The following is a 15,841-nucleotide window of genomic DNA, read 5'->3' as shown; positions in this document are numbered from 1 at the left end:
TATTAAATGCCCAGCCAGATTTGCCTTATTTATGATTGTTCAAGATTGTTCTTAATAATGAGAAATTGGATAAAGGTGTTACAAATATAAATCAATAATTCCTCCAAATTCTTCATGTTACTCTGTATTTTTTTGGAAGAAGTTTAAATCCAGAATCTGCATTTGCTTAATGCTAATCATTTCAATTTCATATTAGAAAGGCTTTAAGGAAGTTTTATTTGTTTGTTTGTATCCCACCTTTGTTATTTTTAAAAGTAATTCAAGATGGCAGACATGCCTAATACTTTTCCTCTGGTAGAAGACAATATTTGTAGCTCAGAATTGAACTGAACTTCCTATTTCCCTATTATATCTTAGTTTATGTATAACATAAAACTGTGACTTAGCATGATGAAACCAAAGCACAGTATATCCTTTTTCATATCCTAGTAGAGCTGTAAAGAAAAATTCTGATTTTGTGCTTTCTGTTAGCAATTTCTGGCAATATCAGAGCTTGAACAAATGGTATTATCTTCATTATCATTTCTTGAAGCCAGCCATCTTCAAACAAAGGTGTTTTCAAACTAACCAGTTGCAATTACCTTCCATATATCTAAACTTATGTTCCATTTAGATTTTTGGTGATGTTCCTTATTTCAAAAAAGAGGCCAATTTTCCATGCAGTTCCATCAAAGGAGAAGAGAATTGTTCAAAATGTTGAGTGAAAAAAAAAAGCATCCTCTCTGGGTGTGAATTGACGTGTGTGTGTGTGTGTGTGTAAATGAGAGAGAGAGAGGAAAAAGAGAAACAACACCAATATTGTAAGACATTCATTTTTAGAAGTCAACATTCAGATGTAAGAAAACATTCTCTTGTGAGTTTTGAATACCTGTATGCATCAACCTGAAGGCAGCAATGATGCTTCCCAGATATGGCAACCTCAAAATACATGGACTTCAACCTCCAGAATTCCCCAGCCAACAATTCTGCCTTGATATGTTAACAATTACACTAAAAATATGATCCCTGGGTATATCCATATTTAAAATCAAACAAATAAACGTGAGCACCAGGGAGTATTTAAAAATTTTTTAGTCAAATTTAGTAAAATTTAATACAATACCAATAAAATCACCATAAAAATTAATAACTAATAAAACACCTAGCTTTCGTCAGCAACTGCTGACATCATCAGGGCTCAAAATGCCGGTCAGTGGGAGAGTCCTCTTTTATAGATTGGTCAGAGTCTGCACTTGGCTCCTAGATCTTGTCAATGGGCCTGATGCAATAGGCTGTTTCTCAATTGCCAGTTTCTTATTGGCAATGATTGCTTTCTTGCGTTTTCTATTTGTGTAGTTGTCATTGGGTGTTTTCTCTTTGCCAAATTCGGGGTCTGATAAGACATCTCCCCTCTCCTTTTTTGCTTTACTGTCACCCCTACTTTGTTTAGCTGCACCCCCCTCTCCTCCCCTTTTTTCACTCCATTCTGGTTGCCCCATCACATCGCACTGTCTCTTGTTTTCTTTGTGTTTTCCCCAGTCATGGTCTCCGCAGATGTTGTTCGAGTTGATTACTGTCACGCCCCTTGTTTCCTCCTTGCTCCTTGCTTGCACGATATCATTTTGAAAGCTCTTCCGTGCTGTCCATTGACACGGGCAGATCGGCGTTGCAAGGTGGGGTGGGCAGGTCTTATCCTCCAAACATGCTAATGAGGTCATTCCTCCCCTCTTGGAGTACAATCTGGTAGTTGTTGCCCCCAGACGTCTCCTTTCTTTATCTCCGGTCTTGGTGTGTTCCATCCCAGCTCTAATCAACTCGCCTTGGGTGTTCTCTACATGGCAGCCAGGAGCGTCAGCCCTCATTGCTCTCTCTCCTCTACTCTCGGAGTTTCTCCCATGCTTATCTTCATCGGGTTCACTCCATACCCCCCGTTGGCATGTTTGAGTCGATGTTGCTGAGTGGAGCGATCGAGTTGTTATAGATGGTAGATGCTGCCCGATAAGAGACCCACATCTGAAACACCTCTGGTGAGAGTGCTGAATCACCTACCACATTTGGGAGAGGAAAGGGCAGCTTCTCCAGCCCTACCATCTATAACAACTCATTAGCATGTTTGGAGGATAAGACCCGCCCACCCCACCTTGCAACGCCGATCTGCCCGTGTCAACGGACAGCACGGAAGAGCTCTCAAAATGATATCGTGCAAGCAAGGAGCAAGGAGGAAACAAGGGGCGTGACAGTAATCAACTTGAACAACATCTGCGGAGACCATGACTGGGGAAAACACAAAGAAAACAAGAGACAGTGCGATGTGACGGGGCAACCAGAATGGAGTGAAAAAAGGGGAGGAGAAGGGGGTGTAGCTAAACAAAGTAGGGGTGACAGTAAAGCAAAAAAGGAGAGGGGAGATGTCTTATCAGACCCCGAATTTGGCAAAGAGAAAACACCCAATGACAACTACACAAATAGAAAACGCAAGAAAGCAATCATTGCCAATAAGAAACCGGCAATTGAGAAACAGCCTATTGCATCAGGCCCATTGACAAGATCTAGGAGCCGAGTGCAGACTCTGACCAATCTATAAAAGAGGACTCTCCCACTGACCGGCATTTTGAGCCCTGATGATGTCAGCAGTTGCTGACGAAAGCTAGGCATTTTATTAGTTATTAATTTTTATGGTGATTTTATTGGTATTGTAAATAAAATCAAGCTTTTGATGGCTAACATCTGCCATCATCGTCAGGATACAAGCCAGTTAGTGAGGAAACCTGCTTATAAGCATAGCCACACCTAAACTCTACGCATGGATCTTGTAACAGGTCCAAGCCAACTAATCCTTACTTCACTTACAACCTTCAGTGATTCTTTCTTTTAGCTCTTACTTACATCCACCTAGCTTTCAATGGCTAGCACCTGCCATCATTGTCAGAATACAAGCTAGCTGCTTATAAGCGTAGCCACACCTAAACTCTTCGCATGGACCTTGTGCCTTGGAAATGGATAGGAATTCAAAAAAGGCAACACCTACCATGAGCGATGGCAGAATAACACCTTTGCTATGCAGCCACACCGATCAGAGCCACCGAGACAGAGACATGCCTTCAATGGATGTACAGAAGATCAATACTTACAGCCGCCCCATAATGGGGGTGGTCGCATGCTCCCGGAGAGTGGCGTTACGGAAGACTGAAAGAGAGGCAACCGGATTGAGAGTTGCACCGGGTGGCACGAAGGAGGAGCACGGAGGATGCGATATGCTGGCAACAGTGGGGGGAAATAAAAGTGTGGATGAGATTGGTGGCAAGGATTGTGGGGGGATTGAAGGAGTGACAGGATTGAAGAATGCAAATGAGTGCGATGCGTGCCGGAAGAGTGGAGGAGAGAAACGTCCCGAGGAACACAGGAAGAAGAATCAACTCAATAGTGCAGAGGACCCTTTAATTTTGAGAAACACACGTTGCCTATATGACTCAGGAACTAAAGGGAGGGAGGAAGTGGGTGGTTGTGTGGATGTAAGTAAGAGCTATAAGAAAGAATCATGAAGGCTGTAAGTGAAGCAAGGATTAGTCGGCCTGGACCTGTTACAAGGTCCATGCGTAGAGTTTAGGTGTGGCTATGCTTATAATCAGGTTTCTTCACTAACTGGCTTGTATCCTGACGATGATGGCAGATGTTAGCCATCGAAAGCTTGATTTTATTTATTAAAACCTTGGTGTTTTATTTCCTGGTGATCGCTTCCTTTTTTACTGAAATGTATGTACCCAGGAATCGCTATTCTTCAATTTTTAATGTAATTTTTAATATATATATATATATATATATATTCTGAGGTTTTCGCGGGTATTTGTATGTAGGTCTTTGGTTGTTCGGGTTTTCTCCCACATAAAATTGGAACTTCCAATTTTACGCGGGAGAAAACCCGAACAACCAAAGACACACACACACACACACATATATATATATATATATATATATATATATATATATATATATATATATATATAAAACGTGAGCACCAGGAAGAAGTAAAACATTAAAAGTTTTATAAAATGCTAAAAGTTTAAATATAAAACATTTAAAAGTTTTTTAAAAAAGCAGACCTAGCTTTCATTGGCTCCTGCCAACATCATCAGGGTACAAAAGAATCAATGGGAGAGACATTTATAATCAGGCCAGCACCTGCGCCCGACTCCTGGATCATGTAACAGGTCCTAACCAGCCAATCGTTGTACCTGTATCAATCATTAGACAATCATCCAATTTGTCTTCATTCCCCCAATCCACATGCGCACTAGCTTTCATTTTCCCACCTCTCCGCCTCTGTAATTCAAGAGGGCATTTGATCCTTCCCCTATCCAGTATGTAATCATCATCATTAAGCTGCTTCCCCTGCTCTTTCATTCCCTTGGAACTTTCTGCACAGCTGGATTTCCTCTCCCCTACACCCTTTCGGCATCCATCACCATCATGTTCTTGCTCTTGCTCCGAGGTTCTGTTGCAGAGATCCTGCAAACACTCAAATTATCTGACTTCCCTTCACACTCGATCTTCCTAACAGCCCCCTTGCTGCAATCCTTAACAGCATGAAACTCCTTCTTTCCCATAATAGTTCTTATACCATACGGAGGACTAGTCTGTGGCTCCTGTTGCCCACGCAGCGGGACGGCAGGCACTCCACGGAGTGGTCATTTCGGCGTCCGATCCAGCTGGCACCTTACGTCCTTCACCCCCATCAGTTTCAGTGTGGAATCCGATCTAATAGCCGTCCTCTCTTCTTGCGTCGTCCGATGCGCCGCTGTCCGAGGGTGTGCGATTGCTCCTGGGGCAAAGGACTCACAGGCGCTCTCCATCCATGCAATCGCAGGGGGCATGGCTTTCCTCAAATGCAGTGAATAGGGCAAGGGATTTGATCTGCACATCGTCGTCCTTTTGTCTTGCGGAAGTTCCACTGTTCTATATGGGTGCGAGTGTATTGCAGATGGGTGGCTGAGGAAGTCCACAGTAGCAGGGGGTTCTATACAAGTGGGGGAAGTGTCAAAGTCGGTGGGGTTGAAGTCTCTAAGGTTGTTGGGTTGTCTCATACCTGGAGGGTGCGTCATCATCCTTGGGGTCAAAAGGGTCTCTGGACGTTGGTTGTTATTCTCACGGGTGTCAATTTTCTGAGGTGAGGGGATGGGACTGCAATTATTGGGGCGTCTGCCCCATGGTGATCGGGTGCGGATTTCCCACGCTCTTAACACTAAATGCGCAGGGCGTAGGTCAATATGGCGGTTGATGGATCCTTCACACGAGAGCCTGGGAAGTCAGATAATGCGAGTGTTTGCAGGATATCTGCAACAGAACCTCGGAGCAGAGAGCAAGAACATGATGGTGATGGATGCCGAAAGGGTGTAGGGGAGAGGAAATCCAACTGTGCAGAAGGTTCCAAGGGAATGAAAGAGCAGAAGAAGCAGCTTAATGATGATGATTACATACTGGATTGGGGAAGAATCAAATGCCCTCTTGAATTACAGAGGCGGAGAGGTGGGAAAATGAAAGCTAGTGGGCATGTGGATGTGAATGAAGACAAATTGGATGATTGTCTAATGATTGATACAGGTACAACGATTGGCCGGTTAGGACCTGTTACATGATCCAGGAGTCAGGCGCAGGTGCTGGCCTGATTATAAATGTCTCTCCCATTGATTCTTTTGTACCCTGATGATGTTGGCAGGAGCCAACGAAAGCTAGGTCTGCTTTTTAAAAAACTTTTAAATGTTTTATACTTAAACTTTTAGCATTTTATAAAACTTTTAATGTTTTACTTCTTCCTGGTGCTCACGTTTTATTTCTCAATATGCACACACCCAGGAGTCATTCTTTTATCTTTAGCATTATTTCTAATATATATATATATATATATATATATATATATATATATATATATATATATATATATATATATATATATCAAGGGGAATTTTCTAAATCACTTCCTCTCTCCTGTCATCTTCTATTTGGTAGGAACAAACTCCCTTGTATGGTAATGATCACTTCATATTTTCCAGAGAAGATTCCAACGTTGTTTATGATATTCAGTGGCATTATTCAAAAGGTGAGGGGGGAAATATAAGGATTCAACCAATTTACAACTCTTTGGTGGGCCTTCCTTCAGGTTCTCATTAATATGGAGCTTGGGTATTGTGCAGGAAGTAAATCCTGAATGAGAAATAATTATCCACCCACCCAACCTCCTCTACCCTCCTTTAGGTATTTCAGGCTGATTAAGTAGCCCATACGGAGGAATGATGAACGGTCAGTCCTGTACTCTGTTTTCTCCATTTCTACTCTCCTTGTGATTGCTATAGTCCTGTTTTGCAGAACTAATTAGATTATGGCGTACCCCATCGCAGCATCACACACTGTATCATTTACAAAAAGGTGTGCTTCTTCCACCTCATGTCTCCAAAATTTAATTATTATTTCTACAACTGCAATAGGGTTAATAAAAAAAACCTTTTGATTACTATTTTATTTTATTTTTTGTAATGGAAGGTAACAGGACCCAGAAGTGGAAGAAAAGATCTTTGTTCTTAGGAAGCTCCATTGTTTTATGCTCCCAGGAGGGAAAAAAAATAAATAAAAGACCAGATTGCTTTTAGGATTATTAGACAAAATCTTTTGAGGAGATAGCTCATACCATGCAGCCTAAAATTGGACAAGTGGCTTTAGATATTCATTCAAGTGACTCAACAGAGAGTGAAATGGGAGGGTTGGTTGAAATTTGGTGGCTGTCATAAGAAGAACAGGTGCAGGCTTAGTTCCTGGAAGAAGAAATAACTATTGACTCAGAAACCTTCTGACTCCAGGACTATTTCTATTTTGGCTCTAAATAGGGTAGAGTAGGCTTGGAATCTGGAGATTTTCCTGAAGTGGCAATTTATAGTGGAAAAGGGTATGGACACTGTGGTCAGGAGAGCCTCTTCCCAGTTCTGGTTGGGATGCCTGTATATAGCATTTTCTGGAATGGGAGGTGCAAACCATGTTTCTAAATACCTTTGGAGATCCTGGTTAGACCAGGACAGTTTACCGACAATGGCCTGTTCTAATAACCATTCAGAAACTATAGCCAGTGTAAAAATGCCGCTTGATGCATTTGATAACTTTGTTGCAGGAGATAATTGGCTTTGGGGATTTAAAGTAATCCCTATATAGCCTGGGGCCTGGGACATAATTTACTCCAGGATCTGGTTGTTCAATTCACCCTAGTGCAGTAAGCTTGGTATGATTCCTTGCCAAAAGAGATACTGTGTATGAGAGGAGGAGATCCAAGCAAACATACTTTGTTATGGTCTGTCTCTTTGGGAACAACATACCATCAAAGATTCTGATATGCAGTTAATATTTTTCTTCCAAGCTTTCAGAAACTGCAGCATAAAGAATATTAATATGTTATTGTTGTTGATATTTCTGATAAGTAAAAAAAGGCAGTGGTGGGATTCAAATATGTGAACCAGTTCTCAGTGTGGATGCTGCTTCTGGAAGTCCATTCCGGACCTAGGCAACAAAAAATTAGCTACCAGTTTTGCCAAAATGGTGTTAACTGGCTGAATCCCACCATTGAGAAAAGGGTATTTTTTTATATCAGTCATAAGTGTTAGGTTGTTTATATATTTATCAATTCAGTTAATTACAAGTAGCCCCCAACTCACAACCAAAATTGGGACAAGATTTTCCATTACTAAACAAGATAGTTATTAAATGAATCATGCCTGATTTATTTATTTATTTATTTATTTATTTATTTATTTATTTATTTATTTATTTATGAGACTTATATACCGCTTTAAGTGCAAGCACTCTCTAAGCGGTGTACACCAGTAAGCAATGCATATATATATTTTACATTGCCCCCAACAATCTGGGTCCTCATTTTACCTACCCTGGAAAGATGGAAGGCTGAGTCAACCTTGAGCCGATGAGATTTGAACCGCTGACCTGCTGAACACAGTCAGCTAGAGTGGCCTGCAGTACTGCACTCTAACTGCTGCGCCACCTCACCTCAGATTTTATGAGTTTTGTCACAGTTGTGTAGATGAGCAAGCAAAGCTGGAGGCCATAGTTAAATATGTCATCAGCTTAAAATCATTGTGCTTCCACAAGTGTTCCAAGTCCAACTCGTCCTGGATCTCATTGATCCAATTTAGTATTGAACTTTAGTTGATCAGATTCTTGTGTATAGGCTTGAATAAATCAATGCTGCAACTCAACCAGCAGTTCTGATTCTTTGAGCATGACATTAATTTAATAATGCAGCAATGGTTGCTTCCTGCCCTCTGAGATATAAATCTTTAGCAATGTATTTTTTAGGGGGATGAAGTGTTTTTAATGCTTGAATAGCCCCTTGTGTGAACTCTTCTAAGAGAGGCTATTCATTGAAGTTTGCATTCGGGATGAATCTCTGCAGAGATGTAACTGGAGCACCTTTCCCCTCTCTTAGAGGGGAAAGGCATGTATCTAGATTCTCCAGAGTGGAAACAGAGTGCAAAAATCCCTAAATCTCTGTCTTTCTTCTGCAGCTGGTGACTAGAGTGAAAGTCAGATAGTAAATGGGAATCACTAATAGTTTACAACAATTGATTCAAGCTCAGATCTCTTTCAGCTGAGATTCTATAATAATGCAAGTCTGGAAAGTTTGGTCTGACGTCTGGGGAACTTCTTGGTTGAAGGGTTCATTCACAAACTGGACACTCAGACCAGTGGTGGGATTCAAATATGTGAACAACTGGTTCTCTGTGTAGATGCCATTCCGGACATCTGTTCTGGGTCTGGGCAACAAAAAATTAGCTACTGGTTCTGCTGAACTGGTGGGAACTGGCTGAATCCCACCACTGACTCAGACCCTTCCTGAATTAAGCCATCAAAGCTATTTCATTCCAACCCAAATCTGCTGCAACTAATTTGAATTCCTCTATATATTGCCAGGTCTTTATTGCCTTGTCGAAGTTCCTGAATCTAGCGTATTCTCAAGAGCTGACTAGATGAATATCAATATCAATAGCACTTAGACTTATATACCACTTCATAATGCTTTACAGCCCTCTCTAAATGGTTTTTGCATATTGCATCTAACAATCTAGGCCCTCATTTTACTGACCTCAGAAGGATGGAAGGCTGAGTCAACCTTGAGCCGGTCAGAATTGAACTCCAGGAGAAAGCAGTGAGTTAGTCTGCAGTACTGCATTCTAACCACTGCACCACCATGGCGCTGTAAGAATCAAGACCACTGGTTAGGTTTCAGCATATAAGATTTATTCAAATCTATACACAAGAATCTGGTCAACTAAAGTTCAGTATTAAACTGAGACCAGATAAAGGTCAACAGAATTCAGAAGAGATTGGACTTGGGACACTTGTGAGAATACAATAAAGTTGATATTTCATTTAACTCCACCACCTGCTCTTCCTGCTATTCTCTTATAGGTTGTTAAGTGAATCACTGTTTCATTAAGTTGATTTTATCTGTTGGAAGCTGGCTAGGAAGGTCGCAAATGGTGATCACATGACTCCCAGATACTGCAACCATCATAAATACATGATGGTCGCAAGTGTGAGGACCGTTATAAGTCACTTTTTTCAATGCTGCTGTAACTTTGATGGTCACTAAATGAATGGGTGTAAGCTAAGGATTATTTGTACAAATTTGTTATATTTATATTGCACTGGATTGGGACTGTACAACTGACCTAAAATCATAGAAGTTAAATGCCATGTAAATCCTGGGGATGGATGGAGAGAGAGAGAGAGAGAGAGAGAGAGAGAGATGGATAGATTGCTCACATCAGAAGTGATGATTTCTAAAGAACTGGTGGGATGTACCTTTTAATGCAAACAGAAATGGATACATTTGGACCTAAGACCCTGTTATTTAACTCAGATCAAGTTAATGGATTTGAACATTGAAATAGAGAGATGAGAGGAAAAACTGTTTGCTTTCCATTCATCAGTGGAAGAATGGGGGGGGGGGGAAGTAGCATAGCATTGTTGGAGCACATTAAATCTGTACCCTTTGAGCAAACATCAATCAAATCATTAATGTAGAGTACAAGATTTTACAAGCATAATATATAAAAATGAAAGCCGCAAGGCCAAGTACTAAACTCAGGGGATTCCTAGCGTAATAGGTAGGTGATCGAATTCTCGTCCTAGGAATACAACTGAGATGATAAGAAACTCATACAGTGAACTGTTTGCTTTAAGCACCAAAGGGTTTTTAAAATATTTCACTTCTGACTGCTGGAAGAAAATTAATGGTGCTTATTTTCTTCTGAAAACATTTTCTATTATACCCCATAGCCTTTTGCAATACATATATATTATCAGCCTCAGTTCATACATGCAAACAGAATGCATATAGCTAAAGCATACAGAAAGAAAACAAGCAAGACTACAAGTTCTAATTTTGTGCCAAAGATTAGTTAAAGCCTCATTTACAGTCCACTGGAGAAGGACAGAGGGACATTCAGGACAAAAAAAAATCTAAATGCAGCTGGGCCAATGATGTGAGTCATGCTGTGTCATCTCTCTTTCTCTGACATGACTATGTAAAAATATTTGTAACCCTTCTGAATATTTTTTAGAAAGGTTATCCAAAAAATGATATAATAACATTTACCATTGAAGGGGATATATTTTCCAATATTATTCAAGCATAACAATGTAAACCTGCATAAAATGTTGGCCTTTAAGGCTAACCTTCAGATTTGATATTCCAAACCTCTCATAATAAAATCTCATTATCCTTTTCCTACATGTCTATATGGGAATTTTTTGTCCTTTTGTTTTTCTATCATATAGGAGTCTTTTCATAGCCCACCTCTGTCACTGATGACAAAAGAAAAATATAAAAATAGATTTTTAAGGGGAAGCCAAATTTAATACCCTAACTATTAATATAAAAATAATTTATTAAAAATCAGTAGTAGTTTTATTAAATAATTTAGAAGCTGAAATTTGGTGCCAGAGAAAAAGGATTTTTATATTTAAAAAATATATAATTATATTGAAAGGTTTAAAAAGATTTAAAATTAACAAAGCTAACATAGAATGAGAAAGAAAAAAGGAAGAAATAAAAGCAAAAGCTAAAGCCAAAAAGAAAAATGAAAGAAAAAAATATATAAAGAAGTAGTTTTTGATTTTTGCAGTATTTATATGTAATATTGTAAATTTACCTCTTTTTCTAAAGTTCTATCATGACTCTTTTCTTTCTATAATCTGTCCTAATTGTCAAAATCATAGATCTTAAGTTCATTTTTTCTGTTTTATGCAAAAAGTCTATAAGGGGTTCCTAGTCAGCAATGAGCATAGATACTGTCTTTTCTTTGATCAAATAAATTAATTTAGCTGTCTCTGAGAATCCATAATCTTCATCAACCATTCCTCCATTATGGGTAATGTTGAATCTTTCTATCTTTGTCTGTACAATAATCTTACTTTGATTATCATGTAGAAAAAGAAAGTTCCATGACTTTATTCTATTATAACTATTCTTTATAACTATTTATTCATCTGTCACAAGAGGGAATGTTCTGGTTTTAATTGTATATTACTCTTTAAAATCCTTTTGACCTAAAATAATCTGATAAAATGACCCTTCTTGTTGGCGTGAGAAAAAGTTTCAGTATTTGTGATTTGACTAATATCTATCCCCTGCCCTCAGTTTTTTTTAAAGAACAATTGAAAAATCATAAATTTATTCATTTATTACTCACATTTGTAGATTATCTACTCAGTGTGATTCTAGTCAGCATACAGATTGAAAATATAAAAAGCCAAACAACAAAACTATAAAAAGATAAAAGATGGCTGAGCAGAGAAAAAACAAACATTGTAACTGACTGACCCAAGAGGCTTAGTCTTCCGATTTGAGTCCTCTGAGGAAGAAATAGGTATTCAACCCTTATTTAAAAGCCAGCAAGATCCAGCTATTTGCATCTCTGAGGGGATGCTGTTCCAAATGGCATGGAAATGTATGGGACAGAGAAGGCATTTAGAGTAGGTATCATTGGTTGGCATTTTTGATAGACTATATATTAGATCAGACATATCAAACCACAAGGCCCAGGGGCTGGATGCGGCCCGTGAAGTGGTTTCATGTGGCCCGCGAAGCCATCCTGGAAACAATGAGGGAACAGCCCCCGCTGTCATGGCCCTGGCCCAGGCCAGCCGGGAGTCAATGTACAATTTTGTGGTGGCCAACTTGGCACTTGCCCCAGTGGACCATGCCTTGGCACTTGCCCCGGTCCCACCCCCTTCTGCCAGAGACCCTCAGATCTGTCCCACTCCTGCCCAGGCCCCCACAGTCACCCTTGACACAAATGATGTAGAACTGGCCACGCCCACCCAGTAGGCCACACTCACTCCATCCACACCCACCTATTAGGCTGCACCCACTCTGGCTACACCCACCCAGCACCCCAAGGGCAACTGCAATGCTGATGTGGCCCTCAGTGAAATTGAATTTGACACCGCTGTATTAGACTAAGATTCCCCAAACTCTTTACCTCATTGATTCTCTAGTGGCAATGCCATTGTTATTTTGATTTTAGGGACATATTTAGATTTGTCCTTCATTGTGTGAAAACACTAGAAAATTAGAGCCCATTCTAAGCTAACCTGCTTTTGTTTTTACTTTTGTTAAACAGCATAAACAAGTTGAAAATGATCCTTTCAGAATCTTCTAGTTCAACCCCCTGCCCAAGCAAGATATTCTATATCATTCCAGACAACTGGCTGTTTAATCTCTTCTAAAAACCTCCAATGATGGAGCACCCACAAGTTCTGAAGGCAAGCTGTTCCACTGATTAATTGTTCTGTCAGGAAATTTATCCTTAATTCCAGGTTGAATCTCTCTTTGATAAGCTTTCATCCATTACTTCTTGTCTTTCTCTCAGGTGCTTTGAAGAATAGGCTGCCCCCCTCTTCTTAGTGATAGACTTTGTATCAACTCTCAAATATTGGAAGGCTGCTATTACCTTTAGTCCTTCCATTAGTTACTAAATAAAGGAGGGATCTTCATATAAGTTTTCTTATTGTGAAAATCTCCTTCAATTCCTTTCCCAGAATTATATGCCACCCAGTCAAGGTCTGAACTTGCATCCTCCTGACCATTGCAGTTCCATGAAGTCATGGTGTCAGGTTTTGATAAAAACCTTGAGGTTGTTTTTTTATTGGGAGCTTCTGCATGGAACCTAGCATCAGTTATTGTGTAAATTGGTTTCCCATGGAATTTGTCTGCTGTAGTTATTAAGGAACTCTTGAGAGCTTGTAAGAGATTTGGTAGCATCTTGCTATGCTTGCTTGTTATGCTTTTAAATCTGTCCACTTGAGGTAATAATAAAGCTTAAAATTCCTTTATTTACTGGTGTTCTCATTGCCTCTGAATTATAAAGAACCAATTGCCAGGGCACCTGATCACTGCCCAACACAAAACAACACAAAACAGAACCCTTCATGAACCCTTCATGAAGTTTCAAATTGTTAATCAACCCGCATCATGTATTATATGATAAATACTACCTTTATTGATCTTATAACAGCAACAGCCCCTTGGATAGTCCCCTCCCAATCCTTGGGGGTGAATAATGACCAGCTTGGGGAACTCTGAATTAGACTTAAAACATGCCAATTCTGTAAGATCTTATAGGATGGATGGATAGAATTGGGAGAAAGATAATCTCTCAAAACAGATGACCATATATCATGAAGGGCTTTATAAAAGGTAACTAGTCCCTTGAATTACATCAAGAAGACTACTGGTAGCCAAAGCAGCCCATCTAACAAAGGATTTACATGGAAATATCTCACACATGACCATCATAGCACATGATGCTGCATTCTGCACCATTTGAAGCATTTGAGCAGTGTTCTAGGGCTGCCCCATGTGGAGTAAATTGCAGTAATCCAGGAAAAACTACAATTTGGAAAAAGGACTGTGCTAGTAATTACTGTCAAATAAGATGTAATAATTTCAGCTATTCACAATAAAGCCTTTTTCAGTTTCTAGCATCTTCGTGGAAGCGAAGCCTTGGTAGCAGGAACACAGAATGGTTTGTGGTACCTTCTTTCTGCTTGTTGTTGTTTTTTACTTTCTGATTTTTTCCAACAGTTCTGCGATTTCCAATGGTCTCCCATCTTATGGAAACTGGTCCAATCCTGCTTAACTTTTTAAGCCCCCCAAGGTTGGATAGGGCTTGCTATCTAATTGTATTTTAATAACTGTGAGTAAAACATATTTATGCATTTTATAATATAAAGATACCTTTTAAACCACTGCAGCTATTTTGCTCAGGGCTGTTTGTGCTAAAACCGGGGGCTACCTCATTTGCTACTCACCTACCACTTATAATGGATCTCTGATTATTGTTCCAAGCATTGTTCACTTGGTCTCTGGAGGCTCCAGTAGCCATTTGAGACCCAGAAAAAGTCTGTTTTATGATGGCCCAACATTGCAAAGCTGTCAAGAAAATTTCATTGCATCCCAGAGGCTGTTTCCAAGAAAACCACCAAACCATTCCTGAACTAGCTAGCATTGTAGAGTATGAAACCTGACAGGTTAATCAATCTTGTTTTTCTTCCTTTTCTCCTAGTTTAACTTGCCATGAACATAAATCATTTTAAATGAATACAGGTTTAGAAATTGGTGCAATATTTACACTTCCGAAGAAGGCAAGGTGATAGCCATCTGAAGACAAGGCATGGCATTTATGAAATGTGAACTGATAAAAATCTGCAGCTTCATTTCAATAACTTCTTTGCCATCATGATGGGTTTAGAGTCCCTGTTTCCAGGGATGGAAGCTGCTTTGCATGAAGCACCTGAGAAATTGAGATATGTGTTCAAGAGTATGATTGAATCCAACAATCAGGTTGATGCATAAATGAGATAAAGCAGATTCAGAGAAGATCCTATAATGAAATAGGACCTGTATGATATAATCATACTCTGAACAATGGTATAAAATGGTCATGAAGGCATGTATTGCATATTGACTTACTTGTAAGAGTTCAAAGAGGTCTGCTTCCAATTAATCATTAACCAGAGCTTATTAGATGATGCTGAAAAGACAGTTTTAGTATGTGGCCAGATTAATCTGCAAGGAAGTCGAGAACCCATCAGAATAGAAATCAGAAATCAGAATAGAAAAAATGGCACATTCTGGTCAACTGATCCATTGACATTTACCTAAAAATCTTTTCACTTCTATTAGTTTACTTTTATCAATCATAATTACATTTCCTTGAAGGGTGATGCAAAGATACTAGCGAGTATTATCAATAAGTAAGATACCTTCCTGTGGGCCTCATGCTACAGCCTAATACAGTATAGCAAGTTCAGGTACTGCATAGATAATCAAAGGTTCTAGAAATGATTCTATCCAAAGTACAACTTGAGTCATGTCTAGATCAGATTCCAACTTGGACAGATGTTGTCATTTAACTTTATAGCATCAAATATATTTGCTTCCCATATAATACAATCAGCCTGATTTAAAAGGGGCATACTTTTGAGTAAGCATTGGAAGAGCGCCTTATGACCAATTGATCACAAGAGACAGAAGGCTGTAGATAGAGAATCCATCTGAAGTCACTTTCATTTATTATAATAATAATAAAGTTGGAAGGGACCTTGGGGGTCTTCTAGTCCAACACACTGCTCGGGTGGGAAACTCTATACCAATTTAGACAAATGGTTTTCCAGTCTCTTCTTAAAAACTTCCAGTGTTGGAGCATTCACAACGTCTGGAGGCAGGTTGTTCCACTGATTAATTGTTCTAACTGTCAGGAAATTTCTCCTTCATTCTAGGTTGCTTCTCTCCTTGGAT

The sequence above is a fragment of the Crotalus tigris genome, unplaced genomic scaffold (genome assembly GCF_016545835.1).
Source record: "Crotalus tigris isolate CLP2741 ecotype Arizona unplaced genomic scaffold, ASM1654583v1 scf7180000018371.15429387391:27106975, whole genome shotgun sequence".
Classification (NCBI taxonomy): domain Eukaryota; kingdom Metazoa; phylum Chordata; class Lepidosauria; order Squamata; family Viperidae; genus Crotalus; species Crotalus tigris.
The sequence above is the reverse complement of the archived record's forward strand: the minus strand, read 5'-3'. Positions refer to the sequence as shown.